The 19,930-nt window shown below is 43.4% G+C and overlaps 1 protein-coding gene across 1 annotated transcript in view; it reads right to left on the bottom strand.

Moving 5' to 3' along the window:
- GALNT17 (polypeptide N-acetylgalactosaminyltransferase 17) overlaps positions 1–19,930 on the bottom strand; it is a 451,648-nt gene that overhangs the window by 230,638 nt on the left and 201,080 nt on the right. The window lies entirely within an intron of this gene.

Raw genomic sequence — 19,930 nt, 5'->3', positions numbered from 1 at the left:
CCTATGGCAACCCTAGGAAGTTGCCAGATAAATTCCATTAATTAACTAGATTAATTCCACTTTGCAAATTAAAAAGCAGTCTTAGGGAGGCTAACCCATCCCAAGGTCACACACCTAGTAACGGGAGAGCTGAAACACAGGCCAGCTGTGTCTAACTCCACAGACATAAAAGTCGATACCTTTCTGTATATAAGAATCACCAGATGTAGGAGGGGGAGTGGCTGACGGAGAGGCGATTCTTGGATATGCCCACTCCAAGGGTCCGCCCTTGGAGAGTCTCATGCTATAGGTCACTCATGGAGTCCAGGAGCAGCCCAGGTGAGGCAGGCACAAGTCCGCAAACAATACTTTAATACTTCCTCTGACTTCACTCTAGAGAAACCCAAAAAGGCTGTATTTATAGATGTTGTACAGACCCCTCACTTCCTAGTTGTACACGGCAACTTTTAGCAAATTAAAGCTATACATTTGCAGCACATGTGGAGGCTGAGCTCTCTACATCATGGCTGCCGTCCTTGGGAAGGCTGCAGCCATGTGACCCAGGAAAAAACACAGAGGATGAGGGTGAGAGAGTCTCCAAGGGTAGACAGACATGACACAGTTCCTGTCAGCCAAAGGCATGGATGGGGACAACGAGAGTGTCATGGGCTGAACACTGTGTGCCCCCAAAATTCATCTGTTGAAGCCCTAACCCCCAGACCCTCCGAATGTGACCGTATTTGGAGAGAGGGCCTGTAAAGAGGGGATTGAGTTAAGCGAGGCTGTTAGGGCGGCCCTCATCCAGTCTGACTGGTGTCCTTACAAGAAGAGGGGATTTGGACACACACAGCCACCAGGGGCAGGCACACAGAGGAAAGACCACACGAGGACACAGCAAGAAGGCGGCCATCTGCAAACCAAGGAGAGAGGCCCCAGGAGAAACCAAAACTGCTGACGCCTTGATCTTGGATTTTCAGCCCCTAGAAAGGTGAGAAATAAAGCTCTATTGTTTAAGCCACCCAGTCTGAGGTTATTACGGCAGCCCTAGCAAACTAATACAGGGGGGCATTAGTTTGGAAAGGAGAAAAAACCAGAACCTGGTCGGGGAGGGGGCAGAAACCTCTCAGGAGGTACAGCGTGCGGCTGGGTGTTCAGACCCGAGTCAGACTACCCTGAATTCAGATCCCAGTGCTTCCACTGATTACCTGAGAGACCCGGAGCAGGTTAGCCAATGAACGTGTGCCTCGATTTCTGCATCCACAGCAGGGGGATGATAAGAATAGTGTGGACCTCATAGGGTTGTGGTGAGGATTAAACGGTCAATGTACACAGAATGCCTAGCATTATCCCTGGCAGAGTGGAAACACTCAACCTTGAATAGCTGGTATTAGTAATTATCTTCCCTCATTCCCTCCACATAGGGTACTTGAACAGAGATTTCAGAGCAGCCGAGGGAGCCTGAGGAAGCTGCGCCCAAGATGGTAAAAATAGTCCTGTAAACTAGAACTATGGTTCTCAAACTGCAGGGCGCAGTGTTGTAACACTGGAGGTGTTAGAACTGACTACCGGGGCCGTCACTCAGAGTTTCATTTTCAGAAGGTCTTGGGTCAGGCCCGAGTATTTGTTCTTGTAACCAGACTCTGGGGCGCCCATGCTCTGATGTGGAGAATCACACTTCGAGAACCACTGAGCTCAAAATGCATAGGACAGTCTTCGCACATGCTTGGCACACACAGTACACCATCAGGAAGTGATTCCGTCATTTACGTGTTCGCGGGCACTGCTATCATCTTTGTCATCATCCCAGAGCCGGAGAGGGGCCTGGTGGAGAGGCCAGGCTATGGGACCCTCTGCTTCTTCACTCACTGGGAGTAAGAAGGATAACCAAGTAAACGGACTAGAGTGGCCTAAAGAATTCTCAGCTACTGGAAACCAACTACTGACTGAATGTTGGTGGGTTTTCCTGTCTGTTAAGTAAATTTCCTGGAGCCACAATTCTAGCAAGAAGGTTGGGCAGGCCATGCCTTCTTGGTTTTCATTTACTCCCCATAAGTGCTGGGTGGGTGGGCAGGAGACGAAGGGACATGCCAAGGAAGGCAATGGACCATGCCTGGGCATAGCACCCACGGAATGATACAGTGGGAATACTGCCCACTCATTAAGGGTGGTCCATGATGGAAGGAATCTTGGGAATCTCCATAAGTTCAGGGAGAACATTCTGAGTGCTGACCACCATACCAGGGGACCTGCAGGTGCTGTTAACCTTTAGCTGCCAGGTGACCTGGGACCCCATCGTGGCTCTGCCCAGCAACTAGATGTCAGCTCCTGGCCATGCCAGTCACCATGTCTAAGGGTCAAGTGGTTTCCTCATTTGTTCAGTGGTTGTGACTGAGACTTTAGCAGAAAGAGGGCGACAGGCATCTACAAATTTGGCAAAAGAGAGTGTGGTCCACTATCACTGGCCTTCTACATATCAAAGCTACTGAGATATTAAAGAGCTTTGAAAAGTATAGAGGGATAAAAGGATAATGCCTAATCATTTGGTATGAGCCCTCTGGCTGTTAAGAATAAATGAGATGTTCTATATAAAGCCCTTGATATGCATTTAACAAAGGTTATTTCTAATTATAATTGGTCTATTAATAATATCAAATGGATCAATTTTATAACTTTCTGTGAACAACAACTTGTCTTTCTAGCTAGTCAATATCATTTTAAAGTCTGGGGCTCACTGTCTAGGGGTATGCTCGCCCTTACAAAGTTCAGGGGCACGTTGTTCCAAACACAACTCAAGTGACGACCTATGGCCTTTCATGGGAACACTGAGGGAGATGCCACCATCCAACTAGGAGGGTTCAAGAACAAGTGACACTGATCAGGCTTCTCTTCCCAGTCCCTGTGTGTGATTCTGTACCTCATAAGGCATTGGGTTGTGCCCTTGCCTGGATTAAGAATCAATTCGGACACAAGTGCTCCCTTAAGATGTTGGCAACCTAGTCAAGGAGATACGTTCAAAAAATTACAACATTCGGTATTACAAGGAAAATGGACGTAATAGCCAAAGAAAAATGGCCATAGAGGGAAAGTACTAGGAGGGGTCACAAAAGGAGAAAGGATTCTGGCTGGTGGTGTTCATGGAGGAGATAGTGTTGGAGGGAAGCAGAAGGTTTGACGTGTGCTCTCACCATTCCAGAATACACAAGCACACAGCAAAATAATCTAAGTATGAAATTAGATCTTCTTAGGTGACAGAATGACTAGGGTCTCCCTGGGCACCTGGGAAGATGACACTAAGTAGAAAAGAGAACAAGAAGAGACAGGGAAGAGCAAGTTGATGAGTTCACCTGGGGACAGGCTGAAGTGCCAGCAGACATTCAGGGGTTGACTGCTGAACCAAGATAACGGTCCAGAGCGGAGAAGAAAGGGCACAGAGTGCCAGGGACACGTCAGCGAGAGACGATGGCATAAGAGAGGGCAAGCGCTTCAGGAGATGGAGTGAAGAAGCCTTAGAACGACACCTCGGGGAACACGTGCACGGAGGAGACAGAAAGAAGAGCCAGAGGACAAGACAGGCTACAAACAGCGTCACAGGGGCAGAATCACACTGAGGGCAGAGCTTCCAAAGGAGGACATGCGCATTCACTTTACAGCTATTTACGGAGAGGCTACGTGGCTGAAATGCACAATTCTTGTTCTCACAAAGTTACTCCACATCCAATGTCAGGAAAGTCAAATGTATTAGAGAAAATGAGAGCTGAGAAAGGGCCATTGATCTAGACAAATAGTAAGTTCCTGACGGGACCAGTGAGAAAAAAAGAATTCCCTTCTGGAGGCAGGTGAGCCCTGTGGGGACAGGTTAGCATCGAGAGAAGTGGATGAGCAGGACAGATCAGGAGAGACCTCCAGAAAGGCTGGTCCTAGTGGAACACAACTGTGACAGCCTGAAGGCACTGAGGGGTTGAGATTTGGAAATTGCCTTATAGTGAGAGAGCCTACAAGTTAACCAAGTGAAAAACAAGGCCCCCAGGCTCACCAGGGAAGGAAACGAAGCCCCAACCTGACAGTGGAAAGAAATGTCACACCCATCACCTAAGATCCTTCGGCATCCTTAACAGATGAAACCATTCTTGGACACTATAATAACAGTAAGAAAAATAGTTTACATAAGATTTTTCTCACCAACAAACTCAGAGAAGAAAACAAAAACTCATTCATCTCTGCAAAAATACGTGTTACCTTCCAGTGTTTTATAAAATTCATAATATATTGGTCTAGACCCATTTGGGAATCCTTGTGTTTCTTAAGGTTTGGGCAATAGCATTTGGGGAAGTCAAGAGGGAAGAAGCAAACACTGCCCGTGATCAGAGGGACCAGAAGGGAGATATATCTGCTCCTTAACAATAAAAGAAACACCTGCCATCCAGGCTTAAAGAGTACATATCGGCAACAAGAAAGTTACAAACAGTGAGAACTAAAGCAAAAACCATTATTACAGAATTATATCTAGATCCTGTGCTTTCACGGATATTAGAGAATAAACTGTTCGTCTAGTCCTTGTCTCTCAGCTTTGCTCAGAAGCAAGCGCTGACCTAGCTGACTCATCTCCACCTGCTCTCAAAACCAGTGCCTGAACCTCGGTGCCACACACATGTACCACATCTGTACCACACACACGCCACGTCGATACCTCTCAACTCACACAATTACCAAGTCTTGATGCGGAGACTTGTGAATATTCTAATTCTCCCTCAAGAATGGCGACTCAGGAGAATCAGTCTAAGCTTAGATGAGTGTTTCTCAAACTTCAACCTGCATCAAAACCACCAGTAGGTCTGGGGCGTGACCCAAGAACTTGCATTTGTAACAAGCTCCAAGAGGCCATTGCTGGATTTTCTGGTGAATGCACTTTTGAGTAGCTTCTGCTTAGAGCTGGCCCCCTACCCAACCCCATCTGTGAGGAATTAGCCCCTGTGTGCACAATAGGACTCGTCCTAACTGAGCAGACATTCCAGAATCCCAGTGTTGTCACTGCCCATCTCTGCTTTTCCCACTGCCTGGGCCTTCTTATCCTGCCTTGTCTGAAAGATTGAGCTCTTAGACATGGCTTCAGTCTACATGGTGAGGGTCTGTCTTGCCACTTCCAAAACTGGGATCCTCATTGCTGGCCGCTCTGCATGGAACAACCTCACAATTAGGTCAATTGCTTGACCAGGATCCCATATGTTTCTGGCATTTGCTCTCACTCCCGTTATTCATCTTACTACTACTACTGGCTCTACAATTCTACCAATGCGACATTTGGCACCATCAGCGTCACTGTCACCACCAAAGTCATTTATTACCAACACTTCTCCCTGCAAGCAGCTGCCGAGTTTTGGGCATGCACTAGCTGGGAATGCATGGGTTGTGACAGCTGGGATGAAATTAGCACATATGGCATGTTCCAATTAAAAAAATAAAAAACAAAAAATGCCTGCCTCGAAGTCAGTGTTCCTCAAAATGTGGTGCCTACCTGGGAATCACCTGGGAGCTTGTGGAAATGCAGGTTCCCAGGCCTGCCCTAAGAGTTTCTAATTTAGTGGGCATTTGGGGTTGACCAGCACTCCAGATGATTCTCACACAAATCCAAAACTTCTTGATAGCACTGGTTGATATTATTTTCATTTTCTTATTGTGGTAAAATGCATACAACATAAAATTGGCCATTTAAAAGCATACGATTCAGTGGCATTAAGTGCATTCACAATATAGTGCAACCACCACCACTATCTAGTTCCAGAACTTTTCATCACCCTGAACACAAACCTTACACCCACAAGTAGTCACTCTCCATTTCCTGCCCCCACCAGCCCCTGGAGATCACTAACCTGCTTTCTATCTCCATAAATTTGCCTCTTCCGGATATTTCATAAAAATGGAATCATACAATATGTGGCCTTTTGTGTCTGTGAGCCCTGTCAATTTTGAAAGTGGGAGGGAGAGGTAAAATGTTTCTCTGAATGTGAATTTAAACCCCTAGGCCTCGCTCAAGATCTGATTCCATGTTCTGCTGCTCATTCGCTTTTCTGATCTTCTTTGGTTATCTGGCTGACTGGAAGCTTATTCCCAAAGCTCCTCCAGACTCAGTGAAGGGGGCTCTGGCCTCTCTGAGGGGAGGATTCAGCTCTTGGATCTGTTCACACCCCCAGGCTCCCCTGACGCCAGCCTTCCTTCATCCCTCATGGAAACTTCCAGCTCATTGTGCTTGGGGCCTTACGATAGCGTGGGAAAAACATGGTCTTTCACCCAGAGTTCAGCACAGCCACTAGTCATGATGCCCTACGCTTCTGCAGTGCCTTTTTTTATGAGATTTTTTTATGTGAGAATGAGCTATGATGCCATAGAAAGAACACAAAAAATAGACTTAATTTTTTAATTACGTCTAGGTGTTTTACTGGATTTTCAGGTATGCCTGAGAATATCTTTATGCTTGAAATAACCAACCAACCAAATGCATAAAAGTGGCCATACAAAGACCAATAATTTTTTTTTTTTTGGCGAGGAAGATTCACCCTGAGCTAACATCTCTTGCCAATCTTCCCCGGTTTTGCTTGAGGAAGATTTGCCCTGAGCTAACATCTGTGCCAATCTTCCTCTATTCTGTATGTGGGCTGAGGAGTAGTGTATGTCTGCGCCCAGGATCTGAACCCATGAAGCCAGGCTGCTGAAGCAGAGCGTGCTGAATTTAACCGCTATGCCACTGGGCCAGCTCCAATAATGCATTTTTTAAAATTATCTTTTAAGATTGAAAAAGGGAAGGGGGATAAACCTGGTTGTATATCCTGGTCATGCAACATATGGGTTTCTCATTTGTCAAACGGAGATAGTAAGTTCCAAAAATGAACCTGGGTTTTGCGGGACTAGAAGTTTATACAGTTTGGAGGATCTTCTTTAAGAAAAAGAAAAAACATGTCTCTTTTGTAAATGTTACAGAAACACATGGCCACGTGAACACACTGTTAGGGCCCCCCCAGAGGGCCTCGAAGGGGCCATGCAAGAGAAGGGCCCCAAAGAGCACGCTTCGTTAGCTTCACGGGAGTGCACCCTGGTGAGGCTGACTTCATGAATGCAATGATCCTTCTTTGCTGACAATCACTACTTCTCAAACATTTCAAATACTATGCTTGTCTGTGCCTATAATGAAATATTTATATCCCAAAATTGCTAAACAGCTGACTAAAAATGTCAGCTAATTATGATAGGTTCCAGGACACTATTCAGAGTAGCTCCCCTTTCATATTTAACCAGAGAATGATCTATCTTGCAAATTCATAACATTCCACAATTTTTGTTTTAACATTTATCGAGTCCTAATTAGGTGTCACATACTGTTGTAATCGCTTTACCTATATGAACTCTTTTTACCCTCGTAATGACTCTCTAAGGCAAGTGGTATTATTATCCCCATTTTATGGGTGGCACGGAGACAGTAAGGATCTTGCCGAAAGTCACACAGCTTGTAAGTGACAAGCCTGTGCCCCTTGTCATTCTGCCTCTGATTCCTGTGGACGCAGTGCTGTGAAATCTGAAGTTGTTCATCTGCTCATGTGGAACTGTACCTTGCACATCATAAGTCAAGGCCTGGCCCAGGCTCGTCCTGGACCCGGCTCTCTTTGTGACTCGGAAGCACCCACACGTCTGCTTTGGCTTTGGCACATGCATCTACCTTTCTAGGCAGCTGTCCACTGACAGTGGTCAGCCCTCTCCAAAGAACTCCACTGGCTGATGGAGAGGCTCCAAAGGGATAGAGAATCCAGGAGAACCTGCTGGGCTTCAAACTCCTCCACCAAACTCTGAAGGGACAGCAGTGACACAGAGTCATGGTCCCACCTCCATTGTCTGTCTCTGAAATCCTGGCCTCTAAGAACATCAATGAAGAGGAAGTGAGCATGTAAAAATGCAGGATAAAAAACACTGAAGGTGGCTATAATGCGTATGTCAGTCTCTGAGCATCTCTCAGCTTTGTGGGCTTAAATAATGCATTTTCTGACTATGGGAGCAAAAAAGAGGCGAGATCAAGAAACTTCAGAAGAATGGGGGAGATTGAAAAGGGATGTTTTTGCTGTGTATGAAAGCATTTTAAAGGCGATTCCATAGTGAGATCAAAGCAAGGACAAAAGAAAGCAAAGACGAAAAGAAGCAAGAAGAGAGAGGTGAGGAGCAAAATACCAAAGTGTTAAACTAAATATATCACACGGAGTTGTGCATTCATGAGAGGTGCTTTGAAAATGAAGGCCATCTCTGCTTCCAATTCCTTTGTTAAAAAATTCCTCTCCACTTTCTTCCATTTAAATCTCACCTTTAAAAATAAATAAAAGTGGCCCAAACCAACAGGGGAACATCATAATGCCTACGGGTAGTGCCTCCAAGTTGTTACCCCAAATTAAAAGAGCACTCCCCCATCTGGCCCCATAAAAGGCAGTTGAAAGTCTGGTATTTGCAGCTGATTCTAATAACATGCGAATATAAGCGATCAAATTTGTCTACAAGCTGGAGTGTGTTTTTCTTTCACTACGTTTCTTACTTACTGCAATACTGATCCTGAATGCTCTGAAGCTGGCAAACCTCCTCCTTGAAATAGCAAAAGTCATAGCCATTAAGGGGAGTGGGGGGAGCAAAACAGCAAACAAGAAACGTGAAGCCCTGGAGAGAACAGGGTCACACCTTGGCACCTGGTCACTTCTTCGAGTTTCCTTTAAACACACTTGGCAGCCAGGAATGGAATAACTGGTCAGTCCACCCTTCTCCAGCATTTGGGGACCTCTGTATTCAGAGCCCTGGATTCTCCAAGGTCAAAGGCAGAGTGGATCCCATGCACAAAGATGATGCTTACAAATGCTCACAAAAAATGGTGTGTGTTAAGCTATTTTGTAGCAGAAAGTATTCTATAAATAGTAGCTTTTCTTAGGGTCCGAAAGGCCTGCAGAAGCTAACATGTCTCTTCTGGCCCAGGGGAGACTATCGAGATACATAACAGGCAAAGATAGGCAATGACCGTCAGAACAGATGTGAGCTGGAATGCCACACCAGAGCATGCTGGCCAAACGGCAGCCCTGCTAACACCAACCCCCTCACACCTGACATGCTCACACTTCACACTCACTGCGACTGAAGACCTGCAAAAGCACTGCTGATTTTAGATACACACAGAGAGTGCACAGGGCAGGAATGTTTTGAGCCAGAAAAAGAATGAAATGGAAAGATCTTAAAGAAGGAGGGTATCATGGGGGCCGAGCGCATTTGTGTGCACTTACATTGAGTGGGGGCACGGGGGGAGGCAGTGACACACCTGGTCAGGAGCATTCACCTTAAGTTGCTGCATGAGGCATGACGTCAGGGTAAATAGTTAATATGGATAATAACCATCCCTACCCAATAGGGCTGTTTTGGGTACTTAAAATAGTGCCTGCAAGGAGCTCAGTGCCTGGACCACAGCAAGCACTCAATAATTGTTAAAATTGTTATTCATTTTTTATTATGTGTATAGCTTTATCTAGGTGAAGGGAGAGTAGAGATATCTTGGGAAACAAAGAGATGACTCTGGTAAGGGTGTAGGAGGGATGTGGGGAAGGGAGGGGGAAGCACAGAAGGGTGGAAGCTTTAGGGGGAGGAGGCCAGAGAGTCCTGGTTCCAGGACGAGGATGCTGAGCTGGAGCTCAGCTCCTGGAAGCTCCGGCTGCAGAACTGCCATGGCTAAGGCGCTTCTCTCTCCAAACTTCAACTTCTTTTTAAAAATGGAAATCAATGACCCTCTCCCAGTGTCAGACCGTGTTGTCAAGACCCAAAGAGACTTCTGCTCAGTTAGCAACATGGAGCTGTGCCCAGGAATGGTTTTTCACGCCAGCTCTGCATTTGCACCGACCCCACCAGGGTCCCTGGATGTGCTGCAGGGATAATTAACTAGCAGACTCCCTTGAAGCCAGACAGCCGGCTGTCTTCCCATGTGTGTAAGGGAAGGAAATGAGTGGCCAGGCAGGACCTAGCCCTCATGATTCAGAAGGCAGCATCCCGCCCTATAGGGCTAAAGGGTATGCTCTTGTTGTGTGCCAGTCTCGGCACAGGCACCCCCACCCCAGACCATGCAGCACAGCCTGAGGCCAAAGAGCCTCTGCCCAGGAGGCAACCAGAGCTCCCAGCTAAAGTGATCAAAAGACACTTGTATCACTGCCAATTCAAGTACCCTCCTCACTTTTCCAATAAAATAAGATTAAACCTCCAACACTGCTCTTCAAGGAACGAAGGTGAAAATGGCCATGTCTAGCCTTCCTGACAACTATTTTGACCAACCCCTGAGCTTCCTTGCTCCACCTCTCCTTCCATCTTACCCCTATCAGCCTCGCTTATCCCCATCCTGGGCTGGACTGTTCAACGAGGCTTTGCCATCCCTCTTGCTCTGAGGCTGCACGGCATTGTCAGAGAACGGAAAGACTTGCCTGTTCACACTGTCACTCCTCAACTCTGTGGCCCAGCAAGACCCTCTACCTCTGACTGGGACTCTTTCTCTGAAACTCCAATCCACCTGTCAACTCTTACACAGCGAATCCCACCTGGGCACTTCTCTCTATATGCCCCAAGCTTCTCTGCCTCTAGATCTCTAGTCATGTACTTCCCTCCACTGCCGCTTGCTCCCATTTCCACACGTCCAAATTCTAACCATTTCTCATGATCCAACTCAAGTGCCACATCCTTCATTCACAAAGACCTCATTTGCTTCCCCAACTTGTGGGAACCCCAAGTGTGAATCCCCATAATGTTGTCACAACGTTGGGAGTCCATGATGTGCTTGTCCACCCAGCTCCTTCCCTTTCTGGAGCTTCCCCTCACGGTTATTGAGGTGTGATGGTTCTGTGCATACCCTTCCCTCCCGCCTACAGTTGACAGGTCCAAGGACGGGCATCTGACCCAGACGAGAACACTATTTCCCTTCCCTGCGATTCTCTTGGAGACATGTCCTGTCCCTCTCCAATGGCTGGAGCTCTAACTACTGCATCAACTTTGGGCCATCTCTGCAGCCATATTTCACTCCAGATGACCTGGAGAACTGGAGGTGGCCAGTCTTCACTGGTGACAGGGGAAGGAGAGGTTCAGAGAAGCAGAGACCCAGGACAGAGAACCCTGGCAGTGTTTGAGTCCCTGGTCTGACTTCCCCTTGCCCAGCCTCACTCCCATCTATGGGTTGTGTCAGACCCTCTAGCATTCTTGTAGTGTTGGCTTCCTATCTAATGAGAATCCAAAGTCTGATCACCAGGACAAAGCCGAACACACTTTTTGAATTACTCCTGGTTCTGCTGGAATGTAACCCATTCCTCTTGGTGCCATAGTCATGGTCACTGAGGCCAAAACACAAAATTTTCTTCCACTGGAGGCTGGGCTGAAAGATCAAAAATTAGATATTTTTAGAAGGGATGTCACATAAATGGAACAAATGACCAAAAAAGCTCATTTAAACATGCATTTACTACAAGACCAAGCAATTCTACTCTTGGGCATTTATCCCAGAGAAACGAAAATTTACTTTCACACAAACATCTGTACATGAATGTTCATAGCACCTTTACTTGTAAAAACTCTGAACTGAAACAACCCAAATGCCCTTCAACAGGCAAAGTGTTAAACCAACTGTGGGAAACCTACACCACAGAGCACCATGCAGAACTCAAAAAGGGACCAGCGTTTGGTGCACACTGCAACTTGGATGGAGCACAAGGGACCTACACTGAGTGTAAAAAGTCAGTCACAAAGGTGATGCACTGTGTGGTTCAATTTACAGAACATTCTTGAAATAACAAAATTATAGAGATGGAGAACAGATTAGTGGTTGTCAGGAGTTAGGGAGGGGGTGGGAGTTGGGTGTGGTTATAAAGGGGTAGCATGGGGAGCTTCCTGGTGATAGGATAGTTCTGTATCTCGATTGTGGTGATTACAGGGATCTATACATGTGACAAAATTGTATAGAACTACCTACACACACCTACCTACGCATACACACACGTACGTGCATCTTAAACTGGTGAAATCAGAATAAGCTCTGTAGATTGTACCAAAGTCAATTTCCTGGTTGTGAAGATGTACTAGAGTTTTGCAAGATGCTACTGTTAGGGGAAACTGAGTGAGGAGTACAGAAGACCTCTTGTGCACTTTTGCAACTTCTTGTGAATTTATAATTATTTCAAAATAACAAGGTTTTGTTGTATTGCTATATTTTTTTAAAAAGATTTTTATTTTTTCCTTTTTCTCCTCAAAGCCCCCTGGTACATAGTTGTATATTTTCAGTTGTGTGTCCTTCTAGTTGTGGCATGTGGGATGCCGCCTCAGCATGGCTTGATGAGCAGTGCCATGTCTGCGCCCAGGATCTGAACCGGCAAAACGCTGGGCTGCCGAAGCAGAGTGCAGGAACTTTAACCACTCCGCCACGGGGCCTGCCCCTGTTAGTGTTTTTAAAGCCAGTTATATGAAGCTTTAGCTGGGGTTCTCACACTATCTTCTGTATAAAGATATACATAGCCCTTCTCATCCTCTCCTCCCCATGGCCTAAATACACAAGGAGAAATGTAAATGCACGACCCCGTTGTGATTACAGACTCACAGAACAAATGCTGTCGCATGGCAGTGATCTGGTTGGGGATCAAAACAAGTATTATTTCTGATTAGAAAGGCCCTTACAGGCATGGGGAAAGGCAGGTGATGTTCCAGTAAGGAGGCCTGGCCCAGCACGTAACTGTGTGATAACAAGGTGTCTCTTGGTTACTTCACTCGGAGCCTTAACAACACAGGAAAAATGTTATCTTCCTGGAACACAAGACTTCTCATATCTCTGCAATTATAAACCAAGAAGAAAAGCCAACAATGCCACCGTGCCTTCTCCAGAGGCCCTTTTAGAAGTCCAAAGGGGATAACCTTCCACTCAAAAAAGTTTTCTAACTCCAGCCATCCTGCTATCAACCTTTGAACACACCAACAGAGAGAAGAGGCTGATCAGTGTGCTCGCTCCACAGGGCAGTATTAGTGACATGGTATGCAGCTGTCCAGATCACCAAGACACTCGAGCGATGATTACGGGAGACGGGCGGTTTTTGAGATCCAAAGCAAAACAAATGTAGTGTTCAAGCCAAAATATCTATAACGATGCCAGATACAGAAACTCCCAGGACGATGCCAGTGGAAGTAAAAAAAAAACTTTGCACATATGTAACTTAAATGAACATCCTCAGCAATCACTATGACTTAGCAGTGTGCAAGGCCTGGGAATAGAGCACAGAGGGAGCCATGGTTCTTGCCCCTGAAGGTCTTATAGTTTAGAGATGGGCAAGTACACGGAAGCAACATGCTAGGCACTGAGCCAAAACACACACTGGTGCCCAGGGAGCAGAGGCTAGGGGACTACAACCCAGCCACAGCTGGGAAATCCAGGAAGGCTTCCCAGTGGGGGTGACACAGAAGTAGAATGTTGAGGAATGAGCTGGAGCCAGTAAATCAAATAGTACCACCAGCACATTCAATAGTAACATCCTTTAGTATACAGGCAGGACTTGTACAAACATTACCTTTAAACATTACCATTTAAACCCTGCATAAAAGCCACCATATTCTCAATTTACTCAAGATCAGAAAAGTTAAGTGCCTTGGCCAAGACCACACAGGATTTGATTCTACTTTTTCCTCCACATGCTATTGCTTAAGAACAAAGAAGGTAATGAGGGAAGTTTTAAAAAAGTACTTAAAAACTATTGAGAAGACTTATACAAAATGTACTAAAGATTTTAATAATAGAAATTTTAAAACCTTCTAATATTATTTTAAGGAAAACTTGATGGTTAAATTCTCCCCTGAGTTTGGAAGGCACACTAAGCTTCCTGTGGAAGCTGGACTCGATATATCCAAAAAGTGAACTCAGTTCTTTCCCAAACCTACCACTCCTATTACACCCTCTTTCTTAATGAGTGGCACCAAAACCCGTCCTGTCACCCAAGCCAGCACCCTGGGAGTCCTCCTTGCCTTCTCCTTCCTCTTTATCCTCCTCCACAACCAGTTAATCAGTCCTCATGTGATTCAGCCTCAATGTTTCCAAATCTAAAATATTTTAGCATATGAAAACAGGAAATTTCAAATCAGTGGTTAAAGGATGGATTATGAAACAAAGTGAAATAACCACACTTCGAGACAAGGGTCTCAGTGTTAAAACTCTCACAGCTTAATAGAAAAATATCTAAGCCATTTGGAATTTATTTTGAAAATAAATATTTGCCTATAAGAAAACATATATGACTATTTGTACCATCTAGGGACAAGGAATTACTTTCTTAGGACATCATCAAAAGGAAAAAGCTAATTATTTTGACCTCAGAGAAATATAAAATTTATGCTTTTCAAAAAATATTGTAAACAAATTAAAGTGAAAAGCACAGGTTGAGAGAAGTACCTTTAAAATGAATGTGAAAGGAGTTTACTCAATATACACAAAGTTCTTATAAATCAATAAGATAAATACTCCAACAGAAAAAGGAATAAAGGGTCATCAATAGGCAAATCTCTAAACAAGAAATATAGTTAAATATATGAAAAAGTGTTCATCATCACTAATATTCAAAAAAGGCAGATTGAAAAATGATATGCCATTTTTCACTCATCAGAACAGCAAAGATGACAAAGATGAATAAGGTCCAGTGCTCGTGAGGATACAGAGGAAAGGACACTTTCATACCCTCTTCATGGGACAGTCACATATCTGGAGAACAATTTATCAATTCATATTAAAAGTTCTTAAAAATGAACATAGAACTTTTGGGATAAGATAATGAATTTAACTCATGAATCTGACATCGTCTCCTACTCAAAAGCCACTGAAAACTACAGTAAAGAGATTTTTAAAAATGAAATCAACCCATAACGTTCCAAGGTCAGAGAAAACACAAGAGACACCAACCACAACACTGGGTAAGCTAGAGAGTAGACTCACAGGGCAGCTACACTGACAGATGTGTCAGACCCCTCTGCTGTCAAAACTGATAAGTCCAACCCAAGCACTCAGGGTGTGTGTGAGTGTGTGTGGTGTGTGTGTGTGTCTGTGTGTGTGTGTATAATATACAACATTGAATTTTCCATTTTAACTATTTTTAAGCATACAGGTCAGTGGCATTAAGTACGATCACATTGTAGGACAACCATAACCACCATCCATCTCCAAAACTTTTTCATCTTCCCAAACTGAAACTCTGTACCCATTAAAAAACAACACTCCAGTCCCCGCTCCCTAGCCCCTGGCTGTCTCATCATCATCTCAGAGGTAATCATGAGCAGACAACAGGCTGACTGGACAGCCAAGGGAAGCCTCCAACATGGGAGATAGAAACTAAATGAGAAAGAGAAAAAAGCAACCTGTGGAAACAGACTACGCAGGCAGAAGAACTAAAAAGCAAAACAAAACATTATTAATATCCTCCAAGGGATAAGAAAACATATTGCTTCTATTAAATAAGAACAATATGCTATAAAAAGGAACTTTCAGAGAATAAAAATGAGCACTTGGAAGTAAAAATTCTGATAGCAAAAATAAAAAATTGAACAGAAGGGAAAGAAGATAAAATTGAAGAAAGCAAACAAAGCAGAGCAAAGAGATAAGGAAAGAAAAAATAAGATAGCAGAGAAAAGATAAGAAAATCAGGGATTCAATCCAGGAGGTTTAATAATGGAATAACGGGAGATCCTGACAGAGAGAATAGAGAAGAAATGGGGAGGAATTATCAATCAACCATTCCAAACAACTTCCCAAAAACTGATAGACATTAGACTCCAGATTAAAGCCACGAAACGTCCAGCCCAATGGATGAAGACTGACCCACACCAAGGCTCATCATTAGAATTTCAAAACCCTGGGGACAAAATAAAGATTCCAGAAGGTTCCACAAAGGAAAAGAAACATGCAAAGGAATCAGAACGTCTTTGGTTCTTTTAAGAAACATTGCAAGACAGAAGATAATGGAGCAAAACCATCAAAATTCTGAAAGAAGGTGGTATCTAACTCAACCTGGCCATCATTCCCATAGAAAATTAGGATAAAGCTTTCTTTAGACACGGACAACCCCAAAAGATTTTATCTTCCTTGCAGTCTTTCTTAAGAAGCTTCTAGTTGTTGTGTTTCACCAAAATAACCACGTAAACCAGGAAAGAGAAAGGTGTAGAATTTGGCATAAGAGAGGGGGCAAAGGAGATCCCCAGGAGGATGTGAAGGTGACAATGATGCCACTACAGCCAACTGTCCATAGTGGAGTGGTATGACTTGAGGCAGATACATTGAGGGCCGTCATTACTATCTCTTGTGCAAATTTACCTCATTTTAAGCTGAGGACAGATCGTCTGAATGAAACAAGAATTCTTCCTATGAATTGATAAATTATTCTTCAGATATGTGGTATTGTTCCATGAAAAGTATATGAAAGTGTCCTTTTCTCTGTATTCTTGCCAACACTGAATCTTGTTAATCTTTGTCACCTTTATCGTTCTGGTGAGTGAAATGGTGTTTGAATGAAGATAAATTGTCCCCATTCTTCCCTATAATTGGACGTTCTGACCACAGGCTGACTAAGTTTGTGTTCTCTCCCCATGCCTACTGCCTGGATCAGAGGACATTCATTTCATCCCTCAGATGTGGTCTGCCTTGATCTCTCCTGAGGGTAGACAGCACACCTTGATGAGGTCAGAGGCACAAAACACAGAGTAATCATTCCATCTGTTCAAATTTTTGCCTTCTAGCCAGTACCCAGTCCACACAATAGCCCTGCAGACACTCCCACTGGAGTGAGCCCTGTTTCCCTGATCTCACTCGTGACCCAGCTCTCTTCTCTAGAAGAGGCTTTTGTAAACTCTTAGGAAAGCATATGGGTCAATTTCTTGTTCTTGACATGCTGGGATAGCAAGTATTTATTTAAAAGCACATTTTAAGAAATAAAGGAACCAGGAAAACTAAGCTAAATAAATAAATAACAGGCATTTAGAGAGGAAAGTAAGAAGTAACTATCACTATTTGAAGATGACATAGAAAGCTCTAAAGAATCCACACACAAAAAAACTATTAGAGCTAATAACAAGTTTAGCAAAGCAGAAGAATACAAGATCAATAAATAAAAATCAGCTGCATTTCTATACACTAGCAATGAGCAGTCCAAAAATGAAACTAAGAAAATTCCATATACAATAGCATGAAAAATAATAAAATATTTAGAAATAAATTTAACCAAAGAAGGCAAGATTTGTATACTGAAAACTACAAAACATTGTTGAAAGAGATTAAAGAAGACCTAAATAAATAGAAAGACACCCCATGTTCATGGAGTGGAAACAAGAAGACAATATTCCTCAAACTGACCTATAGATTCAATGCAATCCCTAAAAAAATTTCAACTTTCTTTTTTGCAGAAATAGACAAGCTTGCCCTAAAATTCATATTTTAGTAAACAGGACCCAGAATAAACAAAACAATCTTGAAAAAGATAAACAAGGTCGGAAGACTCACACTTCCTGATTTTAAAACTTACTATAAAGGAACATTTATCAAGACAGTGTGGTACTGGCATAAGGACAGACACATAGATCAATGAAATGGGATTTAGAGTCCAGACATAAATCTTCACATTTATAGTTAGTTGGTTTTTGACAAGAGTGCCATAATCATTCAATGGGGAAAGAATATCCCTTCAACAAATGGTACTGAGACAACCGAATACCCTCACGGAAAGAAATGATTTTTGACCCCTACCTTAAACCATATACAAACATTAACTCACAATGGATAAAGACTCACACGTAAGAGTTAACATTACAAAACTCTTAGAAGAAAACGTAGGTATAAATCTTCATGACCTTGGATTAGGCAACAGTTTCTTAGATAGGACACCAAAAGCATCTAACGGAAAAATAGGCAAACTGGACTTCATCAAAATTAAAAACTTTTGTGCATCAAAGGACACTATCAAGAAAGTGAAAAAATAACCCACAGAATGGGAAAAATATTTGCAAATATATTTGCAAAACATACTTACAGAATGTGTTTGACAACACTGAGTACCCAGAACATATAAAGAACAATTACAGCTCAACAATAAAAAGAAAACCCATTTTAAAAATGGGTAAAGATTTAAATAAACATTTCTCCAAAGAAGATAGACTAACGGCAAATAAGCACATTAAAAGATGCTTAAAATAATTAGTCATTAGGGAAATGGAAATCAAAACCAAAAGATATCACCTCACACCCATTAGAGTGACCATAATAACACATGCATACCTCACGATATTGTGTTTTACTTTATTGCACTTCGCAGATATTGCACTTTTTATAAATTAAAGGTTTGTGGCAACCCTGCATCAAGCAAGTCTATCAGTGCCATTTTTCCAACAGCATCTGTTCATGTAGCGTTTCTATGTCCCATTTTGGTAATTCTCACAATATTTCAAACTTTTTCATTATTATTATATTTGTTATGATGATGTGTGGTCAGCGATCTTTGACGTTATTGTTGTAACTGTTTTGGGGCGCCATGAACCATGCCCACGTAAGATGACACACTTAATCGATAAATTTTGTGTGTGTTCTCACTGCTCCACCGAGCCATTCCCCGCTTCTCTCCCTCCCTCGGGCCTCCCTATTCCCTGAGACACAACAACATTGAAAGTAGGCCAATTAATAACCCTGCAAATAGCCTCTAAGTGTTCAAGTGTAAGGAAGAGTTGCACGTCTCTCACTTTAAATCAAAAGCTGGAAATGATTAAACTTAGTGAGCAAGGCATGTCGAAAGCTGAGATAGGCTGAAAGCTAGGCATCTTGGGCCAAACAGCCAAGTTGTGAATGCAAAGGAAAAATTCTTGAAGGAAATTAAAAGAGCTGCTCTAGTGAACACACAAAAGAAAAGAAAGCAAAACAGCCTTATTGGTGACATGGAGAAAGTTTTAGTGGTCTGGATAGAAGATCAAACCAGCCGCAATATTCCCTTAAACCAAAATCTAATCCAGAAGCTACGCCCTAACTCTCCTCAATTCTGTGAAGGCTGAAGAGGTGAGGAAGCTGCAGAAGAAAAGTCTGAAGCTAGCAGAGGTTGGTTATGAGGTTTAAGGAAAGAAGCCATCTCCACAACATAAAGTGGCAAAGTGAAGCAGCAAGGGCTGATATAGAAGCTGCAGCAAGTTATCCAGAAGATCTAGCTGAGATAATTAATGAAGGCGGCTACAACAAACAGATTCTCACTGTAGACCAAACAGCCTGCTATCGGAAGAAGATGCCATCTAGGACTTTCTCAGCTAGAGCAGAGAAGTCAATGCCTGGCTTCAAAGTTTCAAAGCTGACTCTCTTGTTAGGGGTAATGCAGCTGGGGACGTACAGTTGAAGCCGATGCTTACTTACCATTCTGAAAATCCTAGGGCCCTTAAGAATTGTGCTAAATCTCCTCCGCCTGTGCTCTATAAGTGGAACAACAAAGCCTGGATGACAGCACGTCGGTTTACTGAATATTTTAAGCCCACTGTTGAAACCTACTGCTCAGGAAATAGATTCCTTTAAAATATGACTGCTCATTGACAACGCACCAGGTCACCCAAGAGCTGAAGGAGGCGTACAACAAGATTAATGTTGTTTTCATGTGTGTTAACACAACATCCATTCTGCAGCACATGGATCAAGGAGTAAGTTCGACTTTTAAGTCTTATTATTTAAGAAATAAATTTCATAAGGCTATGGCTGCCACAGATAGTGATTTCTCTGATGGATCTGGGCCAAGTCAGTTGAAAACCTTTTAGAAAGGATTTGCCATTCTAGATGCCATTAAGGACATTTGTGATTCATGGGAAGAGGTCAAAATATCAACATTAACAGGAGTTTAGAAGAAGTTGATTCCAACCCTCATGGATGACTTTGAAGGGTTCA

Source organism: Equus asinus, chromosome 14 (genome assembly GCF_041296235.1).
Source record: "Equus asinus isolate D_3611 breed Donkey chromosome 14, EquAss-T2T_v2, whole genome shotgun sequence".
Taxonomy (NCBI): Eukaryota; Metazoa; Chordata; class Mammalia; order Perissodactyla; family Equidae; genus Equus; species Equus asinus.
This window is presented reverse-complemented; position numbering and strand designations above follow the sequence as displayed.